The sequence below is a fragment of the Coregonus clupeaformis genome, chromosome 17, assembly GCF_020615455.1.
Source record: "Coregonus clupeaformis isolate EN_2021a chromosome 17, ASM2061545v1, whole genome shotgun sequence".
NCBI lineage: Eukaryota > Metazoa > Chordata > Actinopteri > Salmoniformes > Salmonidae > Coregonus > Coregonus clupeaformis.
The window spans coordinates 8274310-8292675 of NC_059208.1; the positions used below are offsets into that span (position 1 = coordinate 8274310).

At 45.5% G+C, this 18366-nt stretch overlaps 1 protein-coding gene and 1 long non-coding RNA gene across 7 annotated transcripts in view; both read right to left on the reverse strand.

Annotated features, from left to right (window-relative positions):
• LOC121586539 (receptor-type tyrosine-protein phosphatase U) overlaps positions 1–18366 on the reverse strand; it is a 293456-nt gene that overhangs the window by 205482 nt on the left and 69608 nt on the right. The gene's annotated exons all lie outside the window — the stretch shown is intronic.
• Positions 5866–6855, reverse strand: LOC121586543. The gene is made up of 3 exons (XR_006003950.1): positions 6663–6855; positions 6248–6302; positions 5866–6074 (listed from the first exon to the last, which is right to left on the reverse strand). It is a non-coding gene; the product is annotated as an uncharacterized LOC121586543 (long non-coding RNA).

Sequence of the window (18366 nt, forward strand, 5' to 3'; positions counted from 1 at the left end):
TCCCCCCTGCTTAAGCCAGTACATGTCCAGGCCCGTCTGAAGTTTGCTAGAGTGCATTTGGATGATCCAGAAGAGGATTGGGAGAATGTCATATGGTCAGATGAAACCAAAATATAACTTTTTGGTAAAAACTCAACTCGTCGTGTTTGGAGGACAAAGAATGCTGAGTTGCATCCAAAGAACACCATACCTACTGTGAAGCATGGGGGTGGAAACATCATGCTTTGGGGCTGTTTTTCTGCAAAGGGACCAGGACGACTGATCCGTGTAAAGGAAAGAATGAATGGGGCCATGTATCGTGAGATTTTGAGTGAAAACCTCCTTCCATCAGCAAGGGCATTGAAGATGAAACGTGGCTGGGTCTTTCAGCATGACAATGATCCCAAACACACCGCCCGGGCAACGAAGGAGTGGCTTCGTAAGAAGCATTTCAAGGTCCTGGAGTGGCCTAGCCAGTCTCCAGATCTCAACCCCATAGAAAATCTTTGGAGGGAGTTGAAAGTCCCTGTTGCCCAGTGACAGCCCCAAAACATCACTGCTCTAGAGGAGATCTGCATGGAGGAATGGGCCAAAATACCAGCAACAGTGTGTGAAAACCTTGTGAAGACTTACAGAAAATGTTTGACTTGTGTCATTGCCAACAAAGGGTATATAACAAAGTATTGAGAAACTTTTGTTATTGACCAAATACTTATTTTCCACCATAATTTGCAAATAAATTCATAAAAAATCCTACAATGTGATTTTCTGGATTTTTTTTCCTCATTTTGTCTGTCATAGTTGACGTGTACCTATGATGAAAATTACAGGCCTCTCTCATCTTTTTAAGTGGGAGAACTTGCACAATTGGTGGCTGACTAAATACTTTTTCCCCCACTGTATATATAGTATATATATATATATATATATATATATATATATATATATATATATATATATATATAGCAAATTCCTTTTGAAAGACCCATAAAGGCCTATCATTTATCATGATATGCCAGAGCTATAGAGCTATAGGCTAGATCTCCATATGTATGTTGTGATTTATGGTGTGCGACTTGTGACCTTTTCAAGTCGATGCAAAGTAAATGCCCTGTCTACTGTCTAAATGCCCTGTCTAAGGCAATTTGGACATCACCTCTCAAAGATATCTACTGCATACATTAATCTTCATAGACTAGGTCTCCTCTCCTCCCCTCTTTCAGTCTCCTGTGTCCTCTCTATCTCCTCTCTTTCCCTCTTTCCCCATCCACTCCACTCTGTCATGGTGTTGGTATAATATAAGGGTGGTAAGATAGAGGGTGGTGGTAGTATGATGCAGAGTGTAATTTCTCTCTCTGACCGTACGTCGCACCGTACAAAGTTCCGAGGCGGAGAGTATGCTGAGATTGGCACTGCAAGGCAGAGGCTGTTGTGTGAAATTGTTTCATTAGTGCTCCACAATTGCTCCCATCCCTATATCCTTCCCTACCCAGCAGCCCACCACACACACACACACACACACACACACACACACATACGCACACTCACTCACTCACACAACCACCACTACCGTTCCCAAGTGTGAAGTAGAGAGGAACTCCAATGGAGGAAGAGAGGAAAAGAGAGAAAGGGAGGGTATTAGGGTTGGGCGGTATCCAGATTTCCATACTGTCATACCGTTTCTGTACCATACCGAATGTGCACAAAAGGGGCACTATTAAAAAAAAGATTTTGATCCAGGAGGGGATTGAATGTTTCTGCTGTAAGCAATAAGCTTGATTTTGACATCTAGCCACATAAGCTAGCATGTTAGCAAACCAAATACATAGCCCTGAGCTGGATATAATTTATTTGACACATTTTAGATTTCGTATAGTTATAAGCATTTTTTAAACGGTATTGAAAATCATACCGTTGGTATTTCAAAATACCCCAGTATACGGTATAAACGGTATATCGCCCAAGCCTAGAGGGTATGTATTGTCTGTCTGTTGGAAAAAGGAGGGAAAACGCCAGATCGATACCTTACAGGGATATGAACATTTAATGAAGACTTCTGGAGGAGGCACTTTTGCTCCTTTCAGAGAAGCCGACTTGCTGTAAGAGATTATGTTAATGCTTTCTGTTGTTGTAGGAACAATAATTCCTTTAGGGCTGGACCCTTGCTTCAAATATAATTTTTTTCTAAGGGATGGAGAAGGGACATGTATTTGAATTTGATGCAAAAAGATGTCATATGGTTAACCACCAGACATCCGTCTTGTTCTTTTCTAGATATTTCCAGACGGTGCAGATTGATTATGAGAAAAGTCTATCATGTGATAACAATCATGTCATAACATCCACAAGGCTTCCATGACAATCTCCATCACATCTCCGAAGGGTGAGAATAAACATTCAGAACAGCTCAGAGCAAAACACACACGCCCACGAGTGCACGCACGCACACACACACGCACACACACACACACACACACACACAGCTCCAAGCATGTCTCAGTCAGTCATGTGAACAAGGACCAGAACACATATTACAACCCAATTATAATTTATATTCTGTTTATTCTTGTTGTGTGCCATTTTGTTGTTCAGTGAAATCCCTGAATTTCTCATTAGGGCCTGTGGCCTATGCAGTGTTTGGATCCCACCACGGGTGTCCTCTGCAGTGCCTGCTGCATTCAGAAAACACACACACACACACACACACACACACACACACACACACACACACACACACACACACACACACACACACACACACGGTCTGCTGACTACTGAAGCAGGGACATAGAAAAACGTCATTCTTTATATGCTTTTTTTTCTTGTAAAAAATGTAACTAGGGTGGAAAGACGCATGGAATAACAAGTAACCAGATGCAGGGAGCCATGCAGAGACACACACACGCACGCACTTCATAGAAATCATTTGTTTTTTTTATTTTTTATTTAACCTTTATTTAACCAGGTAAGCCAGTTGAGAACAAGTTCTCATTTACAACTGCGACCTGGCCAAGATAAAGCAAAGCAGTGCGATAAAAAACAACAACACAGAGTTACATATGTGGCAAACAAAACATAAAGTCAAAAATACAACAGAAACTATATATACAGTGTGTGCAAATGTAGCAAGTTATGGAGGTAAGGCAATAAATAGGCCATAGTGCAAAATAGTTACAATTTCGTATTAACACTGGAATGATAGATGTGCAAAAGATGATGTGCAAATAGAGACACTGCGGTGCAAATTAGCAAAATAAATAACAATATGGGGATGAGGTAGTTGGGTGGGCTAATTTCAGAATGGCTGTGTACAGGTGCAGTGATCGGTAAGCTGCTCTGACAACTGATGCTTAAAGTTAGTGAGGGAGATAAGAGTCTCCAGCTTCAGAGATTTTTGCAGTTCGTTCCAGTCATTGGCAGCAGAGAACTGGAAGGAATGGCGGCCAAAGGAAGTGTTGGCTTTGGGGATGACCAGTGAGATATACCTGCTGGAACGCATACTACGGGTGGGTGTTACTATGGTGACCAGTGAGCTAAGATAAGGCAGGGATTTGCCTAGCAGTGATTTATGGATGACCTGGAGCCAGTGGGTTTGGCGACGAATATGTAGTGAGGGCCAGCCAACAAGAGCGTACAGGTCACAATGGTGAGTAGTATATGGGGCTTTGGTGACAAAATGGATGGCACTGTGATAGACTACATCCAATTTTCTGAGTAGAGTGTTGGAGGCTATTTTGTAAATGACATCACCGAAGTCCAGGATCGGTAGGATAGTCAGTTTTACGAGGGCATGTTTGGAAGCATGAGTGAAGGAGGCTTTGTTGTGAAATAGGAAGCCGATTCTAGATCTAATTTTTGATTGGAGATGCCTAATGTGAGTCTGGAAGGAGAGTTTACAATCTAACCAGACAACTAGGTATTTGTAATTGTCCACATACTCTAGGTCAGACCCGCCGAGAGTAGTGATTCTAGTCGGGTGGGCGGGTGCAAGCAGCGTTCGGTTGAAGAGCATGCATTTAGTTTTACTAAATAATAGGCTATATCCATTTGATGGAACTCCATAGAGACCGTTGTACCCCTCAGCGTGGCCCTGTGAAAGTCACACAGCCTTTCTTTAGGCTTTAATTACAGTTCACACCTCCTCCCTCTCAGCCTCTCTTTCTCTACTTCCTCCTCCTCCTCATCCCCCTTTCATATGGCATAAAGAGAGATGATGGCTTTGATTCATACGGCCTGTGGAACACTATCCTTTCCATCCGGTGCCATCATATAATTCGCTCCCTCCATCTAAGCTGCTCCCTCTCTCATTTATTTTTTCTGATCCCACTCTCTCTCTTTTTCTGATCCATCCCACTCTCTCTCTTTCAGAGCAGGCCAAAGAGGATGCGTAGGCATCGGAGAAACGTCAAACCCTTTAGTGCCATGTGATCACTCAAAAACACAACCCTTATCAATCAGATTTACTAAAGACACAGATCTGTAGGCGCCATTACAGTTTCTCAATCACGTACAAACAATTTTTGGATCTGTGTTGAAACGTATCTATAGCAGATCAGCAATGATCAAATGCTCAAATACATTTACAGAAATTCTGAACATTTTCTTGCCTTAGTACCTGACTTGCATATCTTAGACCACTTAAAAAAAAAACTTTAAATACACCCTTTTTTTCACAGGATATAACCCATTGTTTTCATCAGAAGAGAAATGTGTGCAATTTTGTTGACTGTTTCTGGCAATCAGTAAATACTACTGCAGAAAATTCTAAATCACTCCATCAGTGTCATACCATGTACAATATATGGAAATATCTAGGCAATGGTGTCACGATCGTTCATTAACGAGAAGGACCAAGGCGCAGCGTGATATGCATTCATATTTATTTCCGTACTGAACACACGACAAAAGAACAAACGAAACGTGAAGTCCAAGGTAGACAAATAACATACCTTTACGGAACAAGATCCCACACAGACTGGTGCCAAAAGGCTGCCTAAGTATGGTCCCCAATCAGAGACAACGAGCTACAGCTGCCTCTGATTGGGAACCACCCTGGCCAACATAGATCTAAACGATCTAGAAACTAAACATAGAAATAAACACAACACGAAATATACACACCCTGACTCAACAAATAACCGTCCCCTGAGTCAGGGCGTGACAAATGGGGACTTTTTTTGTTACAATATTGCGGACATGCAGAGTTACAGACAATGAAGTTTGGTTACTTCTAAGTAACTTTGGGTTTCTCCTAAGTCATCATCTTCGACATTGTGACCTTCCATTATAGAGCTTTGCTCTGGTGCGGATTGAGGCTTATAGATTCATATCAGTTGTGTTCCTCCATTGTATTCACCATTCCTCATTTCTATTGTGGATTGTGTTTCTGTGCATCAATGGAAAGTCTACAAGACAATGAGCAAACCAACCTTTATATGGAATACACGGAACTGGATTGTGATGATACCAATGAATGAATTCTGCACACGTGCAAATGTTTTTAAATTTTTCATTTTTCATTTCAGGTATAATATTGTATTTGATGTGTAGGAAATTGTATGGTGAAATATGTTGGTCCCATGTTTCATGAGCTGAAATAAAAGATAACAGACATTTTCCATATGCACAAAAAGCTTATTTATTTCTAATTTTGTGCACAAATTTGTTTACATCCCTGTTAGTGAGCATTTCTCCTTTGCCAAGATAATCCATCCACCTCACAGGTGTGGCATATCAAGAAACGGATTAAACAGCATGATCATTACACAGGTGCACATTGTGTTGGGGACAATAAAAGGCCACTAAAATGTGCACTTTTGTCACACTACACAATGCCACAGATGTGTCTAGTTGTGAGGGAGTGCGCAATTGGCATGCAGACTGCAGGAATGTCCACCAGAGCTGTTGCCAGATAACTTAATGTTAATTTCTCTACCATAAGCCAACTCCAATGTCGTTTCAGAGAATTTGTCAATAGTTTAGTCAGTAACAATAAACATCAAGGTTTACCACATCAAGTCCTAACCCATTTGTCTGGCCGTCTGAAGACTTCTGGAAGTGCGGCACTTGGTGAAAAATGGTAGAAATTAAAAGGCCTATCCAGGAGAGAAGTACAGGTGATTAATTTAATGTAGCATTATTGCATATCCAAACACTTGACATGATTGTGCTAAATTCCTTCAAATGTACCTTTTAGCACCGGTTAATACTGCCACTTTGGGAAATTATAATAATGTCAATTGGTGTGAAATGGAGTGATTTTAGGTACTTTTGTTTAGCAGAAAGCCTCCTCTCCTCGTCCCAAGGGAAGCATGAATTGCGTCCTGGAAAAAAACAGGGGGAAAAACATTTCTGTGCTTCAAGCTCAAATTAGGTTTTGTTATCGTCATCACACATTTCCACTAATTTAAACAAGTATGGAAATGTGTTTACTTTCCATCGGTGCCTCTCTCTCTCTTGAATACACACAAACACACTTATACATAAGTGTCATGTCTACACTCGCTCCCCGACTCTGGCGCTCTATGTCGCCGGTTTACTAACCACCGGTCCTGGCAACCCTATCATTAGGCACACCTGGCAACCATTATTAGGCACACCTGCGCCCCATCATTGGGCACACCTGGACTTCATCACTACCCTGATTACTTCCCCTATATCTAGCACTCTGTAGCTTTACTCACCAGGCAGTATTGGTTCTGTTTTCCTGTCAGATTCATGTCTTGTTTTGTATTGTGCCATGTTCGTTTATATTAAACTCACCACCTGCTTCCTGACTCCCTGCGTCTCCATTACAATAAGTATAATGTATAAATAAATATAATTACATAAGTGAATAGTCATTCGTATACACCCGAGAATCTGTATTACAATTTCTGTTCTACATTGCATTCAATAAGCACCAAATGTTCTCTGTTTGTCCCTGACAATGTAAACAAAACAAAGTGCAAACCATGACATTTCACAGAGACAGCGTGTCCAATCTAAAACATGATGGACTTTGACAACAGCAGCCTCACAGGCCAACTTTGACAAAACATGAGACCCAAAGGTCACACAGTCAAAGGTCACCAAGTCAAAGGTCAAAAAGACCCCTGAGGTCAAACAGTCCAAAGGCCAGTGTCAGGCTTCAGAACATGTGGAATATTAATAATAAATGCATGTATGTGATCCCTGTAGGAATTGAACCCATGACCTTGGCATTACTAGTGCAAAGCTCTTACCAACTGAGCCACACAGGATCATACTCATGTGCATATTCTCCATATTCATCACATCACCAGAGTGTGAAGGAGGACTGGATGGAGAATCCATAAAGAGAAAGGTGTTGCTGTAAAACAGTAGACCTACAGACTCCTCCCCTACCATGTAGTGAGGGTCTAGCTCAAACTTACCAGTGTCTTCTCCACTATGGTGATTACAACCATTCACCATGCTACTGTGGATACACTGTAGAGACGTCAGCCAAACAAATACAGTAAGCACGGTCGCAACATCCCATCCTCGTGGGAAACCAAACCAACAACAAGCCGGGAGGCAGAGAGGCGGAGCGATGTTTTCAGAGGACCTCGTGGTGAGGAAATGTAATTAGCTTTGCTGGACCTACACACGCACACACACTGCCATAACCACAATGCCACCGCAGGCTCTGACACCTACTCTAGAGAGCTGCCTCTCTGACACCTACTCTAGAGAGCTACCTCTCTGACACCTACTCTAGAGAGCTGCCTCTCTGACACATACTCTAGAGAGCTGCCTCTCTGACACCTACTCTAGAGAGCTGCCTCTCTGACACCTACTCTAGAGAGCTGCCTCTCTGACACCTACTCTAGTGAGCTGCCTCTCTGAGACCTCTAGAGAGCTGCCTCTCTGAGACCTACTCTACAGAGCTGCCTCTCTGACACCTACTCTACAGAGCTGCCTCTCTGAGACCTACTCTAGATAGCTGCCTCTCTGACACATACTCTAGAGAGCTGCCTCTCTGACACCAACTCTAGAGAGCTGCCTCTCTGAGACCTACTCTACAGAGCTGCCTCTCTTTTTTTTTCTTCTTTTTTTTCACCTTTATTTAACCAGGTAAGCCAGTTGGGAACAAGTTCTCATTTACAACTGCGACCTGGCCAAGATAAAGCAAAGCAGTGCGATAAAAACAACAACACAGAGTTACATATGGGGTAAAACAAAACATAAAGTAAAAAATACAACAGAAAATATATATACAGTGTGTGCAAATGTAGCAAGTTATGGAGGTAAGGCAATAAATAGGCTATAGTGCAAAATAATTACAATTAGTATTAACACTGGAATTATAGATGTGCAAGAGATGATGTGCAAATAGAGATACTGGGGTACAAATGAGCAAAATAAATAACAATATAGGGATGAGGTAGTTGGGCGGCTAATTTCAGATGGGCTGTGTACAGGTGCAGTGATCGGTAAGGTGCTCTGACAACTGATGCTTAAAGTTAGTGAGGGAGATAAGTGTCTCCAGCTTCAGAGATTTTTGCAAGTTGTTCCAGTCATTGGCAGCAGAGAACTGGAAGGAATGGCGGCCAAAGGAGGTGTTGGCTTTGGGGATGACCAGTGAGATATACCTGCTGGAGCGCATACTACGGGTGGGTGTTGCTATGGTGACCAATGAGCTAAGATAAGGCGGGGATTTAACTAGCAGTGATTTATAGATGGCCTGGAGCCAGTGGGTTTGGCGACGAATATGTAGTGAGGACCAGCCAACAAGAGCGTACAGGTCACAGTGGTGGGCAGTATATGGGGCTTTGGAGACAAAACGGATGGCACTGTGATAGACTACATCCAATTTGCTGAGTAGAGTGTTGGAGGCTATTTTGTAAATGACATCGCCGAAGTCAAGGATCGGTAGGATAGTCAGTTTTACGAGGGCATGTTTGGCAGCATGAGTGAAGGAGGCTTTGTTGCGAAATAGGAAACCGATTCTAGATTTAACATTGGATTGGAGATTCTTAATGTGAGTCTGGAAGGAGAGTTTACAGTCTAACCAGACACCTAGGTATTTGTAGTTGTCCACATACTCTAGGTCAGACCCGTCGAGAGTAGTGATTCTAGTCGGGTGGGCGGGTGCAAGCAGCATTCGGTTGAAGAGCATGCATTTAATTTTACTAGTGTTTAAGAGCAGTTGGAGGCTACTGAAGGAGTGTTGTATGGCATTGAAGCTCGTTTGGAGGTTTGTTAACACAGTGTCCAATGAAGGGCCAGATGTATACAAAATGGTGTCGTCTGCATAGAGGTGGATCTGAGAGTCACCAGCAGCAAGAGCGACATCATTGATATACACGGAGAAAAGAGTCGGCTCAAGAATTGAACCCTGTGGCACCCCCATAGAGACTGCCATAGGTCCAGACAACAGGCCCTCCGATTTGACACATTGAACTCTATCTGAGAAGTAGTTGGTGAACCAGGCGAGGCAGTCATTTGAGAAACCAAGGCAATTTAGTCTGCCAATAAGAATGCGGTGGTTGACAGAGTCGAAAGCCTTGGCCAGGTCGAATGAAGACGGCTGCACAGTACTGTCTATTATCGATCGCGGTTATAATATCGTTTAGGACCTTGAGCGTGGCTGAAGTGCACCCATGACCAGCTCGGAAACCGGATTGCATAGTGGAGAAGGTACGGTGGGATTCGAAATGGTCGGTGATCTGTTTGTTAACTTGGCTTTCAAAAACGTTCGAAAGGCAGGGCAGGATGGATATGGGTCTGTAACAGTTTGGATCTAGAGTGTCACCCCCTTTGAAGAGGGGGATGACCGCGGCAGCTTTCCAATCTCTGGGGATCTCAGACGTTACGAAAGAGAGGTTGAACAGGCTAGTAATAGGGGTTGCGACAATTTCGGCGGCTAGTTTTAGAAAGAAAGGGTCCAGATTGTCTAGCCCAGCTGATTTGTAGGGGTCCAGATTTTGCAGCTCTTTCAGAACATCAGCTGTCTGGGCATGGGCAAGTTGCAGCGGAGGGTGCAGAGCTGGTGGCCGGGGTAGTGGTAGCCAGGTGGAAAGCATGGCCAGCCGTAGCAAAATGCTTGTTGAAATTCTCGATTATTGTAGATTTATCGGTGGTGATAGTGTTTCCTAGCCTCAGTGCAGTGGGCAGCTGGGAGGAAGTGCTCTTATTCTCCATGGACTTTACAGTGTCCCAAAACTTTTTGGAGTTAGTGCTACAGGAAGCAAATTTCTGTTTGAAAAAGTTAGCCTTTGCTTTCCTAACTGCTTGTGTATATTGGTTCCTAACTTCCCTGAAAAGTTGCATATCGCGGGGGCTATTTGATGCTAATGCAGTACGCCACAGGATGTTTTTGAGCTGGTCAAGGGCAGTCAAGTCTGAGGAGAACCAGGGGCTATATCTGTTCTTAGTTCTGTATTTTTTGAATGGGGCATGTTTATTTAAGATTGAGAGGAAATTACTTTTAAAGAACAACCAGGCATCCTCTACTGACGGAATGAGATCTATATCCATCCAGGATACCTGGGCCAGGTCAATTAGGAAGGCCTGCTCGCTGAAGTGTTTTAGGGAGCGTTTGACAGTGATGAGGGGTGGTCGTTTGACCGCGGACCCGTTACGGACGCAGGCAATAAGGCAGTGATCGCTGAGATCCTGGTTGAAGACAGCGGAGGTGTATTTAGAGGGTAAGTTAGTCAGGATGATATCTATGAGGGTACCCATGTTTACGGATTTAGGGTTGTACCTGGTAGGTTCGTTGATAATTTGTGTGAGATTGAGGGCATCTAGTTTAGATTGTAGGATGGCCGGGGTGTTAAGCATATCCCAATTTAGGTCACCAAGCAGTACGAACTCTGAGGATAGATGGGGGGCAATCAATTCACATATGGTGTCCAGGGCACAGCTGGGGGCTGAGGGGGGTATGTAGCAAGCGGCAACAGTGAGAGATTTATTTCTGGAAAGGTGGATTTTTAGAAGTAGAATTTCAAACTGTTTGGGCACAGACCTGGATAGTATGATATAGCTCTGCAGGCTATCTCTACAGTATCTCTGAGACCTACTCTACAGAGCTGCCTCTCTGACACCTACTCTACAAAGCTGCCTCATTGACACGTACACAATACACACTACAGACACTGTAACCACCAGCACAATGCCAGCCCTGCCCCTCTGTAGTGTGGTACGGTCATGATACACTCATCATGTCTGGATGCTGGATGTAGTCCACTTAAAGATGCCATAAGCTGATAATGGCATACAGTACAAGTCAAAAGTTTGGACACACCTACTCACTCAAGGGTTTTTCTTTATTTTTACTATTTTCTACATTGTAGAATAATAGTGAAGACATCAAAACTATGAAATAACACATATGGAATCATGTAGTAACCAAAAAGGTGTTAAACAAATCAAAATATATATACCCCTGAATGGCGCAGTGGTTTAAGGCACTGCATCGCAGTGCTAACTGTGCCACTAGAGATCCTGGTTCGAATCCAGGCTCTGTCGCAGCCGGCCGCGACCGGGAGACTCATGGGCGGCGCACAATTGGCCCAGCGTCGTCCATGGTAGGGGAGGGAATGGCCGGCAGGGATGTAGCTCAGTTGATAGAGCATGGCGTTTGCAACGCCAGGGTTGTGGGTTCGATTCCCACGGTGTGCCAGTATAAAAAAAATATGTATTCACTAACTGTAAGTCGCTCTGTGTCACGATCGTCTAACATAGAGGACCAATGCGCAGCGTTGAAGGTGAACATATTTTATTACTATAAATGATCACACGATCAAAAACACAAACGAAAACGTGACGTCTACGGTTTAACACGAACCGAAATGAACAAGAAACCACAAACACAACGTGAAAGACAGATAGTTAAATATGGCTCCCAATCAGAGACAACGAGCCAACAGCTGACACTCGTTACCTCTGATTGGGAGTCACTCAAACAAAGAAATACAATAACCTAGAACCCACCACAAAACATAGAAACTAACACCCTGGCTCAACATACGAGAGTCCCCCGAGCCAGGGCGTGACAGTACCCCCCCCTAAAGGCGCGGACTCCGACCGCGCCAACGAAACACAACAGGGGAGGGACCGGGTGGGCACTCCGCCTAGGCGGCGGATCCGGCTCCAGTGGAACAGGCACGTGCCGTGCCGGACCGACGACGCACACCACTGGCTTGGTGTGGGGAACAGGCACGGGCCGTGCTGCACTGACGACGCACACCACTGGCTTGGTGTGGGGAGCAGGAGCGGGCCGGACAGGGCTGACGAACCGCCCCACAGACTTGGTGCTGGGAGCAGGAATGGGCCGGACCGGGCTGGCGACGCGCACCACAGACCTGGTGCGGAGAGCAGGAACGGGCAGAGCCGGGCTGACGAGACGCACCACAGACTTGACGCGGGGAGCAGGAATGGGCCGGACCGGGCTGGCGACGCGCACCACAGACCTGGTGCGGAGAGCAGGAACGGGCAGAGCCGGGCTGACGAGACGCACCACAGGCTTGATGCGGGGAGCAGGAACAGGCCGGACCGGGCTGGCGACGCGCACCGTAGGTTTGGTGCGAGTGGCAGGAACAGGCCGGGTCGGGCTGGCGACGCGCACCGTAGACTTGGTGCGGGTGGCAGGAACAGGCCGGACCGGGCTGGCGACGCGCACCGTAGGTTTGGTGCGAGTGGCAGGAACAGGCCGGGTCGGGCTGGCGACGCGCACCGTAGACTTGGTGCGGGTGGCAGGAACAGGCCGGACCGGGCTGGCGACGCGCACCGTAGGTTTGGTGCGAGTGGCAGGAACAGGCCGGGTCGGGCTGGCGACGCACACCGTAGGCTTGATGCGAGAAGCAGGAACAGGCCGGGCTGGGCTGGCGACGTACACCGTAGGCTTAGTACGTGGAGCAGGAACCGGCCGGGCTGGACTGGCGACGCACACCGTGGGTTTGGTGCGTGGAGTAGGAACAGGCCGGTCCGTACTGGGAACACACACCACTGGCCTTAACCGGGGATCAGGAACGGGCCGGACCGGACTGGTAACACACCTCAGTCTCTCACGCCGTGCCTCAACTACTTCCCTCCCTCTACTCGCCAATGGCTCCCGTAATCCGGTAGCCTTCTCTCCACGTCTCCCTGTGGCAGCCTCCTGCTGCCCAGCCGCCCAGCCATGTGCCCCCCCAAAAACTTTTTTGGGGTTGCCTCTCGTCCCTCCGACGATGGCCCTGCTGACGCCGTTGCTCCTCTCTCGCCAGGGCCTTGATCCTCCCCCAAGGTCCCTTGCCCCCGAGCATGTCCTCCCAGGACCACGATTTGCCCACCTGGGCCATCGCCAGCCTCTCGATCTCCTTACCAGGCGCTTCCTCCCATGTCCAGTCTCCTTGCTCCTGGACACGCTGCTTGGTCCTTTTTAGGTGGGTTTTTCTGTCACGGCCGTCTACGGAAGGAGTGGACCAAAGCGCAGCGTTTGTAGCGAACATGACTTTATTAAAGTTAAAGTGCACGAACGAGAAAACAATAAACAATGACGGATAGTGAAGTCCTCAGTACACAGACTGAAACATGGAACAAAAACCCACAACCCTAAGGTGAACACTGACAGTTTAAATATGGCTCCCAATCAGAGATAACGAGCCGACAGCTGACACTCGTTACCTCCGATTGGGAGTCACATGACGAGACAAGACACTACAACCAAACCCAAACACAACCAAATGAACACACCCTATACCCAACACAACCAAATGAATACACCCTGGGTCAAACTACACAGTCCCGGAGCCAGAGCGTGACACTCTGGATAAGAGCGTCTGCTAAATGACTAAAATGTAAATGTACCCAATTGAGATGGTTTGGGATGAGTCGGACGGCAGAGTGAAGGAAAAGCAGCCTATAAGTGCTCACCATATGTGGGAACTCCTTCAAGACTGTTGGAAAAGCATTCCAGGTGAAGCTGGTTGAGAGAATGCCAAGAGTGTGCAAAGCTGTCATCAAGGCAAAGGGTGGCTACTTGAAGAATCTCAAATATAAAATATATTTTGATTTGTTTAACACTTCTTTGGTTACTACATGATTCCATATGTGTTATTTCATTGTTTTGATGTCTTCACTATTATTCTACAATGTAAAATGCTTTACAAATAAAGAAAAAACCTTGAATGAGTATGTGTGTCCAAACTTTTGACTGGTAGTGTATTTATATGCTTTATAATGCTTTTGAATGACACTTCCGGTTTTTGCGGGAAATACTGGGTTACCCGGGAGAAAAGTGATTTTTTCTCGGGATAGAACATTTGTAAAATACCGGTAAAATATTCAACCCTAGTTCAGAGTCACTCTGATACAATGAAGGAGAGTTTATTTTTATGGGACCTTTCACATGTCCTCTTGGGAGTCATCAACTTCTTTGTATCCAAGCGGTATTGTCTTTGAGAGAAAGACAAAAACCCTAGTACACATTCATGGGCATTCGTTGTGTACTGTCTGTATTCCTACTGTAGCAGTATGGTGTAGAATATGAGACATCTCACAGACACACATTAGCTAGCTAGCCTACAACACACAGGTATAGTTACCCCAAGACTAATATCAGTCATCAAGCCAACGTCATTCCTTTACTCTCCGCCATCATCATCAAAACATTTCTCCAGTTTTGCTCATAATGAAAGGCACTGAGGCTAGCTAGGCTAGTTCGCTATCTATTTATAACGTTAGACTACAAAACATTTTTAGGTATAGCAAACAACACAGCTAGCTAGACTTGTAGTGGTTCTAGCAAGCCCATTATGGCTGAATCGATCACCAAATTGTACTGTACTGAACAACACTGCCTCGGTTAAAAGATAGCTTATATTGCTAGCTAGCTAACGACAGCAAAACAAGTCCTGGTCCAGCTGGTCTAGGCTTGCTGGTCTCGCAATAATTTTTCTTGCCATTTCAACTTCTCTTCAGCGTATTCCTGCTCAAATAAACAGGGCTGTATGTTAAATAACTTTTTTTTTTTTTATCGTCCTCCACCTTTTCTTGGAAAGAGGAATCATCAGAAGCAGCCATTGTAGCTAATTATTTAGCAGTCTCGGATAGACAGTGCACGGTCACGGTAACATAGCTCCTGTGAACCTGTAAACTAGTACCGCCCACGTTTTGAAAAGCCTGGCTTCGAGGGTCAGAACAAGGGTGTATGGCTTCCGTCAGTCTTTACAAAGCCAGGGAAAATTAGTCAACCTAGATATCCTGCAATGTCCTGGCAGATAGGAACATCGTTGAGACAAGTCAAATGGCTCTATTGAACAAGGACAACCATATCTACCGATATACCGATCGGCGAAATACAAAGGCCACAATAATTGCTACAAAACATAACTCCATTAATTTTTAGATCAGACAGCAGGCTCAATCAACCAATGACAGCATTGGTGGAACTCTGGAAAAACACCACAAATAGTGTCTAGCGGTGAAGTTTCCCTTTAAACTCTTAATGATTTAACAACGGTCAGAGACTCAGAGCAACAGATCTGAGCTCAGAGACTATTGGATCAGAGCAGATGAGGTAAAGAGAATGGACCAATGGAGAGGAAGATGATAGTGTGTGTGTCTATCTGTCTGTCTGTATGCGTGCATGTGCATTCCTCCCTCCCTGCCTCCCTTCCTGCATAAACGTATCCATCCAACCATCTCTCTTTATAGTGTTAATCAAGACATGAAACTTTACGACAGGGTAATATTTAGGTACTATCCATTATGACACCTAGGCCTCATCCAGACTGTCCAGATAATATTTTTATGCTCCTGATCTATCACTCCAGACTGGCCGCCCCCCTGTGAGTCTGCTGTGTGTGTGTGTGTGTGTGTGTGTGTGTGTGTGTGTGTGTGTGTGTGTGTGTGTGTGTGTGTGTGTGTGTGTGTGTGTGTGTGTGTGTGTGTGTGTGTGCGTGCGTGCGTGCGTGCGTGCGTGCGTGCGTGCGTGCGTGCGTGCGTGCGTGCGTGCGTGCGTGCGTGCGTGCGGCTGCCCTGTCTGCATTATATCCTGATGTAGACAGGTTGGTTATACAATTATTGCATCCGTGCTCCTGGAGAGTGTGGCTCTCCTTTTCTTTTTCAAGTGACCTGTCTGCATCGTCATTAAACAATCACACTATAGACTCTGGGTCTGCTGGGTCACAGTGCAGAAGCATCAGCTTGTTCCTCACTTAGCACCATTTACCATCTGGCATCAACACACTGAAGAGATCTATCTATATATTCAAGAGACAGACTTCAAATACAAGGAACTAAATATATTAAATGAAGGATAGATGGGTACACACACACGCTCAGAGTCCTACTGTAGGTCTGTGTCTATTTGCAGAGCTGAGCTGTGCCTCGTCAAGGTTAGGTAGTGGGCATGATGCCAACTCCAGGACTTCAGTGGACACTGGGTGAGCAGGTGGGGATACCAGACGCAAACAAACACACTCACACAGTCAGGTAACTGGCATGGTGCCTACTCCAGGGTGAGCAGGTAGCAGGTGGGGGAGATCAGTGTGTCCATACGTCTGCCGTCGGCAGGTTGGGCGGTCGGGTCACGTCAGGAGTCCCTAGCGGAACCCTGTCACCTCCGAGAGGACACACACACACTCGTTAGCACCCTCAGTCACCCTCTGCTGGAAATGAACACACACACACCTGGTAATTAGCATCTTCACCCTCTGTTGGAGATGAGATCAGGTAGTCTCTGACCATGGAGCTGAGAGGGCCCCAGAGAGGACCGTACACCAGAGGGCACTGGACAGATGGTCGAGACCATGCAAGGGTGGGCAGGAACATCATTTTAGCCCTCATCGTCAGCCTCAGCCTAGACAATAACACGCACACACACCCCCATGTGCACGCACGCGCACACGCAGACAGAAGCATGCACGCACACACACACACACATGCACGCGCACACACACACACAGCCACTCAAAGCCCAGCTGAGTGCTCATGGATGATAATGATCAACAGGCTCTCTGTGTAAAAAAGACAGAGGAAAGAGAACCAACAGTACTGATCTACGGAGAAGAGGAGGGAGAGAGAGCGAGAAAGAGAGAGAGAACGAAGCCCACAGATCCACAGAGGAAGAGGATGGAGGGAGGAAGGGAACGGGATGGGGAGAGAAAGATGCGAAGGGCTGTCAATGTTCTCTTGATCTTAGTTTTCCCACCAGTAACTCCCTCCCTCTGTGCCTTATTCCATACACACTAGGGCCATTTTAACCAAAGGACCAAGTGAAATTATGTATTGTCTCCCTTTTTACTCTAAGAACACACTACACAACACATAATATCTCTCTCTCTCTCTCTCTCTCTCTCTCTCTCTCTCTCTCTCTCTCTCTCTCTCTCTCTCTCTCTCTCTCTCTCTCTCTCTCTCTCTCTCTCTCTCTCTCTCTCTCTTCTCTCTCTCTCTCTCTCTCTCTCTCTCTCTCTCTCTCTCTCTCTCTCTCTCTCTCTCTCTCTCTCTCTCTCTCTCTCTCTCTCTCTCTCTCTCTCTCTCTCTCTCTCTCTCTCTCATCTATTGGAGTTGGAATTCTGGGCCAGTGAAACTAACCAATCGTTAGGAAGGGGGTGCAATAAGGGAATGAGCGCCAGACGGGAACCAGAAGAGAAACAAACATCCCTGGAAGAGACCAAACATTGGCTTATGGTTGATTAGGATAATTTAGCACAGCTCCCAGCTATAAACCTTTTAGACAAGACATTAGATATCTGGGCTAATGGGTGGAAATGGGAAACTTCTTTATCCTTCCAAATAGCCAATAATATAAAACTCAGCTTTCAGAGTAGGATACAAACATTAGACCCAGGCTCTCCACTCTCTATTCTCTACATACACAGGATAAATATTTATTTTTTATCAAATGGATCTATTATTTTCCTTTAGATTGTTTTCAGAAAGCAATCATGTGGTTGGTTCTCTTCGCCATAGGCTTCAGTTAAATGAAATGTTGTGAAGTTACTTTAGAGTCAGAGAGAGAGAAATGATGCAAACATATATACAGAGCTGTGCTTCAAATAACACATACGTGGCACATATTGTGTGTGTGTGTTTGCACACACGCATACGCATACACACACATACGCACACACACTCACACTAACTCATATACAGTGCCTTTAGAAAGTATTCATACCCCTTGACTTCCACATTTTGTTATGTTACAGCCTGAATTCAAAATGGATTAAATACATTGACATTGGCTATTAACACATGATGATTTTCAATAAGGATACTGGTTCTGTCCTCCTCACCCACACTGCTCAGTTAACCCATATGTGCTGTCAAGGACCTGATTGGCCGCTCCAGTCTCAATCAGGAAGTTGAGTGGAGTGGTGTAGAGAGTAGAGAGTGAAGTGAGAGTTGATAATCAAGCGTGGAGACTTGACAGAGACAGACTAGGGCCCCTTGCAGTGT